This window comes from Anomalospiza imberbis, chromosome 8 (assembly GCF_031753505.1).
Source record: "Anomalospiza imberbis isolate Cuckoo-Finch-1a 21T00152 chromosome 8, ASM3175350v1, whole genome shotgun sequence".
In the NCBI taxonomy this organism is placed as follows: Eukaryota; Metazoa; Chordata; class Aves; order Passeriformes; family Viduidae; genus Anomalospiza; species Anomalospiza imberbis.
The window spans coordinates 7,444,365-7,454,890 of NC_089688.1; the positions used below are offsets into that span (position 1 = coordinate 7,444,365).

General features: G+C 41.2%; 1 long non-coding RNA gene across 1 annotated transcript; it reads left to right on the forward strand.

Annotated features, from left to right (window-relative positions):
• The first annotated feature begins 452 nt into the window (after nucleotides 1-452).
• On the forward strand, nucleotides 453-1,793 carry LOC137478551 (uncharacterized). The gene is made up of 2 exons (XR_011001635.1): nucleotides 453-1,330; nucleotides 1,499-1,793. It is a non-coding gene; the product is annotated as an uncharacterized lncRNA (long non-coding RNA).
• The last annotated feature ends 8,733 nt before the right edge of the window (nucleotides 1,794-10,526 follow it).

Genomic DNA, 10,526 nt, shown 5'->3' on the forward strand with positions numbered 1-10,526 from the left:
TCGCTGAACATTGTAAAAGTTCAGTTTTTCATTCATCATTTATGTAGCTGCCTGCCCAGGCAGGAATGGAAGTGATGAAACAGACTGACCCTCTGGAGAGAAGCAGAGTTGGGCTTGAGAAATGGAAACCAAGGGATTTTTCTGACAAATAAATTCAGCAAAGTACCTGAAGGCATTGAAATACCTGAGAGATGCCCCAGTAATGCTGCTCATCACTCTCCCATTTTGTCTCTGTGCTCGATGTCTGCTGCTGGGAGGGTCACTGCATTTAGACACCTTTCTTTCCTTGCTTGGCTTTTTGCACAGCAGCCACCTAACCATGCCAGATAGATAAAAAAAGTCACTTTAAATGAATGGCTCTGTGGGCCTGTGAAATAGCCCACAGCACCTCACAAGTAGATGCATTCAGTTTGTAGGCAGTATGAAACTCATTATGGGCTGGCAGGTCCATCTCCCCTCTCTATGGATTAATCTCTGTATGAAGACTCACCACTTCTACACTATTTTTTTTTTCTTTAGGGATCTGGAACTTCCTATGCAAAATGCGCTCATTGTATTTTATGAAATAATAAGTTTTCACCTTGAAACCAATAAATGCAGAAAAAAGCAGCCCAAGTGTACATTTTGAGTTGACAAGATAGCTGATTGTTTAATCTCCCAAGAGTCCATGTCTATTAAAGAAGCTGTGTTTTGCTATTCTTCTTTCAATTACAGAAATAATTCTCTCTCCCAGGCACAGAGTTTGAATCTTTTCCAGAGGTTTTTAATGACTTGAAAGCTGACAGAAATTACTTAACATTTTAAAGTCTCTTTCCAAAGCCAAGAGGGACTTTTAAGAGCCTGTAATATTTTTTATGGTCATGCTATATTGCCTCTTGATTGAAAAATACTCTGGAAATGGAAGAGGTAGGAAAAGAAGATGTAGGTAGCCAAGAAGACATAATTTTTTTTGTATTTTCCTTGGTTATAGAAGGGTTTTTTATACTTTGGTACCTGAATAATTGAAAGACAGTGAACTATGGGGAGGAAGAAGATCAGGACAAAACCTGCTGCAGCAATGTCAGTGAATACAAACTGATTTTTGCTTGCTTTCTATGTTTATATTGACAGTAGGCTGGAACTTTCCCCTTACAGAATGTTTTGTGATATATGTAGCTACCCATTCTTTTTTGCAGGGACTTTTGGGGCTTTTTTGGCATCTATGTGCAGATGTTTTAGAATGAAAAAGAGTTCATATGCTAAAGTCCTGATTACTATGAAAGAGCAAGGAAATAGGACATGAAGTACTGATGTAAGGTGGTGTGCCTGCCCCGTTCCAGAGGAAGTCTAGGTTGTAATAACTAAAGGAGGCCTTTTCTCTGGAGATTTCATGGTGTTTTTGTGCTTTCTTGGGTATCTCAAGCTAATGGGCTTGTCTGTACTCGACATCAGTCTGAGCTGGTTAATCTGTTTTGAAATCACCCCACTCTCATGACTTCTCCTACTGCGTTTCTTCCAGAGGTCCCAGTTTGTTCCTGTAGCCAGATTGTCCAGGATGGGAGTTGAGCTTGAGCTGATGTTGATGAAGTGTCCTCTACCAATCTGAGTTACATTTTTGTACTTCCAAGGCTCCCTGCAGAAGAGAGTGAATTTTTGCATGTCTTGAACATTTGTGTCTTGTATGAATATTTTATAATCTCACTGAAATGTGGTGAGAAACAGCTTTGGGTGGTAATCTCTGCTGAATGGCATTTAAATATATAGATGCTTTGTTGATATGGAGATTTATTCTATAAAACATTGTTCTGTGTGGATTTTTTGCTGATGATATGAGTGGAAGGATACGGAGTGTTTAATCTGCTTTTATTACTGGAATTTAAGTTGTATTCTGAGATATCAAAGAGTTTTATCCCTGAAGTGTAAAATTCTGGATATGGCTCTTGCAATATGGAGATGTTTTTCAGGACTGATTCTTTGTGTGCTCAAGAAAATGCTAGCAACAAAAAATCTTGCTTTGAGACAAAACCATCAGAGGCTGTTTGTATGCTTATAGATTTTTTTCCTGTTTGCTTTGCCTACTTGCTTTAAGACATGAGAAAATTTTTGTTCAGTTTTGATATTGAAGAATTATATCGACCCTTTAGACAGCTACCAAAAGAAAAAAAAAGATAAAGCCTGAGATGCAATATTTAAGAAGTGATGCCAGAGGAATGGTTTTATTTTGTTACCTCAGTGAGTTTCATAGTGTTTTGCTTTTCCCTTATTGTCTCAGTGATGCTTAGATTAGTAAATAATAATGACACTTTGCTCTTACACAGTGCTTTTGTCCATACATCTCAGAGAAGGTTATAAAAAAAGAGGTTGGTGTTATTGCCCTGTTTCAAGATGGAGAAACACAGAGGTGAATTGAGTTTCTGAAGGTTATCCAATGTGAGACAGCTGGCAGAGAAATTTCTGTCAGTGTCATTTTTCATTAGGAAAAGCTGATTCACTGAAACTGAAACCTTTAATGGAAATTCATTAGTGTCCAGGAAACTCTGCATCTCCAGAAGCTGAGGAAAATGTCACATGCCGTAGCAAGGAGCAGCTAGAAGCCTGGTGGCAAGGACATCTGGTGTGGACAGGGGAGACCTGTGAGGTTTCACTTTTGGAACTGTAGCGGAAAGAGATTTGAATCTGTCTCTGTCAAGGGAATATCCCTGTCTGTAGATGTGGAATGCTGCTTTGTCATCCCCCCTTGGTCACAGCACAGCCTTCCTCAGACTGCTCAGCCAACAGTGGGTCTGCTCAAGGGTTTCAGTCTTTCCAAATATGATTCCATGGTTGATCCTTGGTGGGGATTGGATTTTATGTGCATCAAGGAGTGGATTTACAGCTTTCATTTCTTTACTATGTAGGGAAGACAAAAAAAAAAATCAGCTAAAAAATTTACAGCCAAGAAATCTCTCTTCTATGTGGCTGCCTTTTTTGAATGTGTTTATATTTCTAATACGGTAATGGAAGGTTTTGGAGGAAAGGAGGTGTGAGAACAGAAGGATAGATGGGCACAAACATACTGTAAGGTCACATATGACATTTTCCTCAAGAACCCCAGGCAGAGTCATCAGAGGGTATTGATTATACCATGGCTCTTGTAGAAAACTTTGGAAGCACCAACCAGCCAAATGTTCCGCTTTTCAGTCCCCCAACTCCACTGATGATCTTGGGCAGGGATCATGTTTGCAAGCAGAGACGGTGGTGGCGTTTTGTCAAGGAAAAGCTGAAAATAAAAATCTAGACTGCACCTCTCCGGTTGAGTGTTTCACATGGCAAATTCAGTCAGACTAGGAAATAGAAAGTTCAGACTGTTGCATTTCATGTATGTAAGCCTGAGGAGATAATCTGTTTTGTTCAAAAATGCTGGAGCAGCCATTGAGCTTTGGGATAGACATCTGGAGGCAGCTTGACTCGGCAAAGAACAAGATAAAGAAAAAATAGCTTCTTATTTTCAATAATTTAGGTTGAAATACCAAAGAAAGGTTTTATTTTTGTGAAAAAGTGTTGGCAGTCTCACACAAGAGAATTCTCCTCCAAGAATTTTTAGCAACAGGTACCCATCACTGAAAAGTGCTGCTGACCCCTCTCTGCCTTTAAGAGATCCTTGCTATTACCTAAGTCAGTAATAAAGTGCCCAAGATTCAGTATAACAGCCTCCCTGACTGTAACTGTGAACCTCATTATAACTTTTTTTCCCCACATTGAAAGTCCACCTCTTCCTCATCTTTGTCTTATATTTGTAAATCAATTCCTGTCATAGGAGAGTATCACACAAATTTTCAAAAAAAGGTAATTGTGCAGCTGCATTAATCAAAGGAGTAGTGTGCTGAAGGAAATGTCAGGCCTATTAGCTTGTCAGTGATCAGTGGCAGAAAAGCTGCTTTCAGCTAGTTTGCATTGTTTCTTTGACACTAATTAACAGATTTGCTACATTTTAAAATATGATAAAAGGGAGAGGGGGAAGACCTCAAGATATGTGTTGCTGTGGTGGGAGTAGAACAACAGGTCTTGCACATGTGAGGATCTTTAAGGTGGTTGTCCTGCGTCTCTATTTTTGTTTGCAGTATGGGTGATTCTTAGGAAGTCAAAATCCTAAGCAAGTTATCAGGCAGGTGTCCCTTTTTGTTCAAGGAGGAGTTTTGGGTGCCTGGACAGATGGGGACAGCAGCAAGGGTTCAGAACATGCTGTGATTAAGCTGTGTGGCAGCACGTGCTGTTGCTGTCCAAGTGGACACTGCCACAGGCCTGGCTCAGCTGTGCCTGGGCAGCAGACAGGAGAAGGCTCTTTCATTCATCTTCTCACCCAGCCTCAGCCCTGTGTGAATGGCCTGTTCAGTGTGTGCAAAATGCTGGCTGCAATCACCTTGTATGAGGAGACCAGAAACCTTTCTGTGATCCTGGGTGCTCTCTACACTTCCTATTATCAGAAAACACCTGAGAGAAAGGCAAACTTTCCACCCTTTATCCACCCTTATAGTGGTTCATTCTCTAAGCAACTGAAAGACAGAATCCTGTGTGGTTTTCTGAGCCCCGTGAGGAAAGAGAAATTCATGAGCTGTTTGGGTTTAGTGAGTTATTAGGGAAGCTAGTCCACTGAGCACTTCATCCATCATGGGGCTCTTCCCTCAGCCACTATTGAAACAAGATATCCACACACCATCTCCCCAGTACTTCGTGCAGTAATTCTCTCCCAGCAAAGCAGGAGATGCTTGGTGCTCTGCTTGGCTGTGGGAAAGGCAGTGGCTGCTGCAAACCACAGCTGAACAGGAGCTTGTGCTGACAAACAAAACAGCTGTTGGCCAGAAGAGCTGATAGATGAGAAGAGGCCAAAGGTGTCAGTCAATGGACTTTAAGGTGACTTAGAATCAGAATTATGAATGTACTTGAGAAAGATAATTGTAAAATACTTTCACCACTCATTTTGTGGCCAGTCATGTCTCATAATCCATGCTTCCCTTTCCAGGAACTCTGGTGTTTTCAACATGTGAGCAAACGGGTCCCAGAATGAAGACAAGGTATTTTTTGTTTTCTTTCATGGAGATACATGCACACACATTGAAACTAATCGTTCAGAGTTGAAGCAAATAATTTCAACAGTGAGAAAGTCACAAGGAAATTCTTCTTTTGCCTCAGTTAGGATATTGTTTTATAAGTATTGCTTCAGAGTGAGGAATAACAATTTTGTTCATCATTACTGCTTACTTTTAAGGTGTTGTGGATTCCTGTGGTATTACTTAAAGCTATGCATATATTTGTTTTTGCTCAGCCATGAAACTGCACCTGAGCTATGACATGTACACAATGGGTGTTATATTTTCCCATTAAGTTACTGCATTTATTCTTCAATCTGACAACTCATAAACCTACCATGAGTCACAAGAAGTTTCAGTTTCTGCCATTAAATTTCCCATTTTTCTGATACATCTCAGGGTGGAAATAGTTGGAAGTTGCATTACACATTACATATCTTGTAGTCTCTGTAAAGGTAATTGAGTTGAAAATCAATGGGAAATGAGTAAAAGTGTTTTTTTACGTGTTCCTAATAAAGGACAGTACAAGCTGATAGACCTTTAAAGCTATTTAGCATTTTTGGTAAAGATTGTACCATATTAAAGAGTGTTGAAATGAATCCTTCCCACCTTTTGGTGGTCTTTATGTGCCAGGCATTGTGAAGGGTACAGAAAGTGTACCCTTCTGCTCATGAGAATGCCATACTGCTCATAAAAAATGCTTCACCTCCTGGGCTGGCAATTTGGCTCTTCTAGCTAGTTATTTTCAAATGGGCTTTTTATGCAAATAGACTGGGTTTGATTGAATTGAAGTGTAAAAAAATCAGGAAAAGCTTCAAACCCCAAAATGTTCCATAAGAAGATGCTGAAGTAGCTTGATTTATGGGACATAATTTAAGAAGCCAGCCTTTCTCCTCTCCCTGGTTCCTCAGTGGGGATAAAAGAGCTTTATGAGAAGTGACACTCTGAGGGCCTGGTTACAGGTCCTGCTCTGAAGTACCCTCCAGGAGTACTCCTTTCTTTCCTTTATCTGCAGGGACGTTAGTCTCTTCACAGAAGTTACCTCTTGGCATTGTAAATCCAAGGCAGCAGGAATACCTCCCAAGGGTGGGGAATAAAGTTGGGCAGGTAGGCCTGCTTGCCTGAAAATAAAGAGAATATTAGTGTCCACATCTGCTTCTGGCTTGCACCTGGGCTTAAAGGGATGCCATGTGAAAGTAACCAGTATTGTTGTTATATTTAGTTCATATTGCTTGTCACAATCGTTCAGATTGGGAGTTACATTAAAACAGGCACACAAGGTTTGTGTGGACTTTGTTCTAGATACCAAAATGAGAAAATAGAGCTGGCAAATCTTGTTTTGATCCATATGATACATTCCACATGACCTTTCATTTTGGACATTCACAAAAAACAAGAGCAGATTTGTTGGAAGTTTTTCCACCTATACACCACAGGGAAAAGTAGAGTGTGTTCCCTCTTGAGAAGGCTGGGCTAAAGAAGACCAGTGTCCAAATTCACCTTAGGCTCCTGAGGCAAGCACCAGTTTGGGATCAGGCAGGGGCTGTTTTGGTAGGTGGAAGAGTTTGTGTGTGAGCAAGAGACATGTACCTTGTCAGGAACACCTAAATGAGTCTCGTGTGGAAGGTGGCAGAATAAGCATTGCCCTATTAACTCCTGGAGTTAACATCTTTTCCCCAGCTTAATGGCTACTACAGTTTTAATTTCCACTCAGCAGCAGACTTTTCTAGTGTCTCCCTCTCTAAACCATGAAGGAAGCTTGTGTCCGGCTGCTAGGAGCAGCATGGGCCTAAAGCAGGTAAGTGGTGTCATGGAAAAGGTAGTCCTGTGACTCTTGATGTGTAGATAGAAAATGGCTGTAATTTGGGTGTTTTATTCTGGACAGTGGCTGCTACCATTCAGTAAGTGCTGATTCAAGTGCTGCAAGTTGTTCAGCAAGTGCTGCTCGTGATTGCTGACAGGGCTTGGGAGTGCAATCCCATCAATGCTGTGCTTCCAGCTCGGCAGTTTCAGCCAAGTTCTCTTAGGGTCAGTTTTGTGATGGCCAAAGCATGGAGCCTCAGTGGCAGAAAAGCAGGTTTGACAACTTCCTCTACTCTCTCAGTAGGGATTAACTGCTGACCCAGTGCCCTGCTCCTGTAGCTCTGGCTTCTCAGGTGGATGAACACTGATTCCTGGTAATCCTTGGTGAGCCTGCTGGGAGGGCAGTTTAGTCCTTTGCTCTCGAGGAGAATTTTGGATTTTCCTCAAGTACACAGAGTTAAATCCACTGGCCATGACTGAAGCCAGCTCTTTGGGTTAATGCATTAAAATAAAACCAATCAACTGTGCCTCCTAAAATTCTGAACGGCGCAGGATGTCTCCAGACCCAGCCTGCTGCGACCAACAACTCGGATTGCCCTGGCAGTGCCAAGCACCTCCTGCACCCTGGCACCAGGGAACTGGGCTGGTGGCTTTTGTTTCCCATGGAAAAGGGCCAGAGCTCGTGCCCAGGGGCCTCTGGCCCCCAGTGGGCTGCTGCCTCCCCCATCCCAGGGAGTTCTTGGGTTGCTGCCCATGCTAACATATATGTCCTATAATGGGTGTCATTTCTGCAAAAGGGCAGAGAAAACCTTTGGCTAACTGTTGTGTGGAATTAAGGAGCAGATAAGGCACTTTCTTGCAGAGCAGCTCTGAAAATCTGTTGTAAATTATGGCCTAATGTTTTGTTGAAAAAATATGCATTTATTGCTTTTTTATTTGTCAGCCTTGCAGATTCAGCCCAGGTGTGGATGAGTGAGCTGGAGCCTGCTTGCAGATAGTTCCCAGGATCGTTAACTATCTGTGCTCTTCATTGAGAATCATTAATTATTTCTTGTCTTTACTGTTACTAGACATTGGAGGCTCAGAAAACTCGAAGAGTTTTCAGGGCTGGCAATTAGGAAAAACATCTTTTCTTTATTTCTAAATTAGCAAGGTTGATTTGGAAGGCAGAGAGAGTAAACACATCCCTAGTTTTTCACAAGGTCACCCAAGAGAGTCTAATCATGTTTTATTTTGGAGCAATGCCTTTGGAGGGTGGCAGGCAGCACCTCATGGTACCATAAAGGGTGATTCCCCTGTCATCAATGGCTTTGACTAAAAAAAAAAAAAAAAAATCAGTGATTGCTTTTGTGAAGTCAAGTAATGAAAGAAAAGTGAATAGTAAAAGTTCTCTGTACCATAGCAATAATCTGTGTTCCTTTCCCTTTCATGGTAAGGAAGAATGCCTGTAGAAGTAGCATTTGCTCTCACTCACAGGTGCTGTGTTGCTGAATGGAATGAGAGCAGCTTTCAGAAAGTCTGTGTTTTGTTCCAGAGTGCTAAACTGTTTGGCAAAAGATAAATCAATGACAAGATCTCCTATACAACTGGCATAAATGTAAACTGCACTTTAGCAGTTTATCTGTAATTCTAACCAATTGCATTACTGGTGAATTAAAGCTTGGCCTCTGCCAAGATTTCAGTGGTGGCTTTGGCTCTCTGAGTACCAAGGAGACCAATGGAAGCAGGAAATCAAATTCAGATATAGCCTCTTACTGAAAACACTGCAGAGCAGAAGAGGAACAAGGGGCAGATGCACACTAGCATTCCTATTATAAAAGGTATATTCCAGAGACCTCCTGCTAATTAGACATATCAGAATATTAATAAGTGCCATGAAATGTCATGTCTCCTTTGGATAAAGCTGGGGATAAGCAGCTAGTTTAAAAAAATCTTAAAATGCTGAACAGGAGTTGTAAGGAAGGTAAAAGATTTGCCAATACACTTCAGCTTTGTCCTGCAGACATTGTGGTTTATTTTAATTTTTTAGGGTAAAGCACAGCAGTTTTTGTTTGCAGAACTGTATAATAAATTGGGTTCCTTTTTGCTCAGAATGACGATTGTGAGTGCTCTGATGGAGCCTGTCCTGAAAGGATTCTAAACATGATTCCCTGCTAAGGCATGCACCTTTCCAACTTGCCTCCTGCTAATAAGGAAAATAAGCTCTGTCCTCATGGCCATGTTCTCAGCAGCTCCATGAGCCAGGTCATGATTTGGTGTCATCTCTTTGCCTACAGTGGGAAACTGCTTTCATTAAGCTTTCTTAAAGTCTTTATGCAAGGGAAGCAGGAGAAGTTCAATTGCTCCTGTTCTTTTTAATGACATTAGATGTTTTACCTGGGGTAGCTGCTCAGATGATCTCCAGGTACTGTTGGCCACCTGATGGGCCGATCTTAATAAGCGTGAACCATCCATCAGAGCAAGCAACTCTTGATTCTGAGCCAGCACTGGCTGATGGAGCAGGGAAGGCTCTTCTCAGTTGCTATGTGTGGGCACACGCTGGAGCAGTCGGTGCTCAGCTGTAACCTGCAAGTTGCCATTAATAAAACCCCTGCTGGGTTGCTGTCACACATGGACATGACTCTCAAACAAGGTTTTTTTAATTCTCTGTGTTACCAGCCTCATGCTCTCATCAGTCAGTCTCTTCTGAAAGTGAAAACATTTCAAAAGAGTTTTTATCTCCAACTTCTCACAGAATAGAGAGAACTGTATGTGTGAAAATCTGTATGAACAACTGGGGCCACTGGGGGGAACTTATACTTGTGAAATTAGGAGTCTTTGAGAAAGAGGACAATTGGCTTACAGCAAAGAAATGTGTTTTTCAATAAATATAAGGACTTCTATTATGTTGCACAGCACTTCTGTCTGTCCTGAATGGTGTCAGTGGTGTTCTTTTCCCCTGTGCTTTTCATTTGAACACAGCACTGAACTCATTCTGATATTTTGCTTATTATCGGGGTGTGGTTAGAGTTTTGCTTCAAAAGTGGATGGGAGTTTCAGGTCTTTACAGCAAAGCATTTTGACTAGAGGAAGTAATGCCTCTCTAGAGAGAGAGAGAGTGAAGACTTCCTGTTTTCTTTAATTTCAGTTGTGATTTTCGTAGGGTTTGTCTCAATTTTGTTACCCCACACCTTTGATTTGGTAATAGAGAAAAATAGAAAATAGCATTAAAAACTGTTAAAGCATTAATGTATTTGTCTTCTTTGTCAAATTTTTTTCTCAGTCAAACAGAAGGGCCATCTGTGTAAAGGAAAGAAATGGCTAGGGTTAAACCTTGGGATCACAATTTTGGATAAATTTTGACTGACTTTCAAAGCTAATTAAGTTCTTTTATGTCTTTGCAGGCATTTTCTGTGGTGGACATCTTCAATGAGTTTCCCATGGTATTCTTTTTGAAGTTATTGAGGATTCTAGTTGTCAGATGTCTCTCCTTAAATGCCTAGTTAGTATTTCTGTAGACCTGTGAGTTTCTTGACAGTGTCCTAGACCTTGGATGCCTTTCCTTATGTAAAGACCCCTGAAGCACTCATCCTGAAGGAACAATCTATATAGATTAATGGATTTCCTGAGTACCTACACGGTGTTCAATTATTGATTAGCATTAGCTGATGGGCACATTGAAGTGTTGCATTGTGGTTT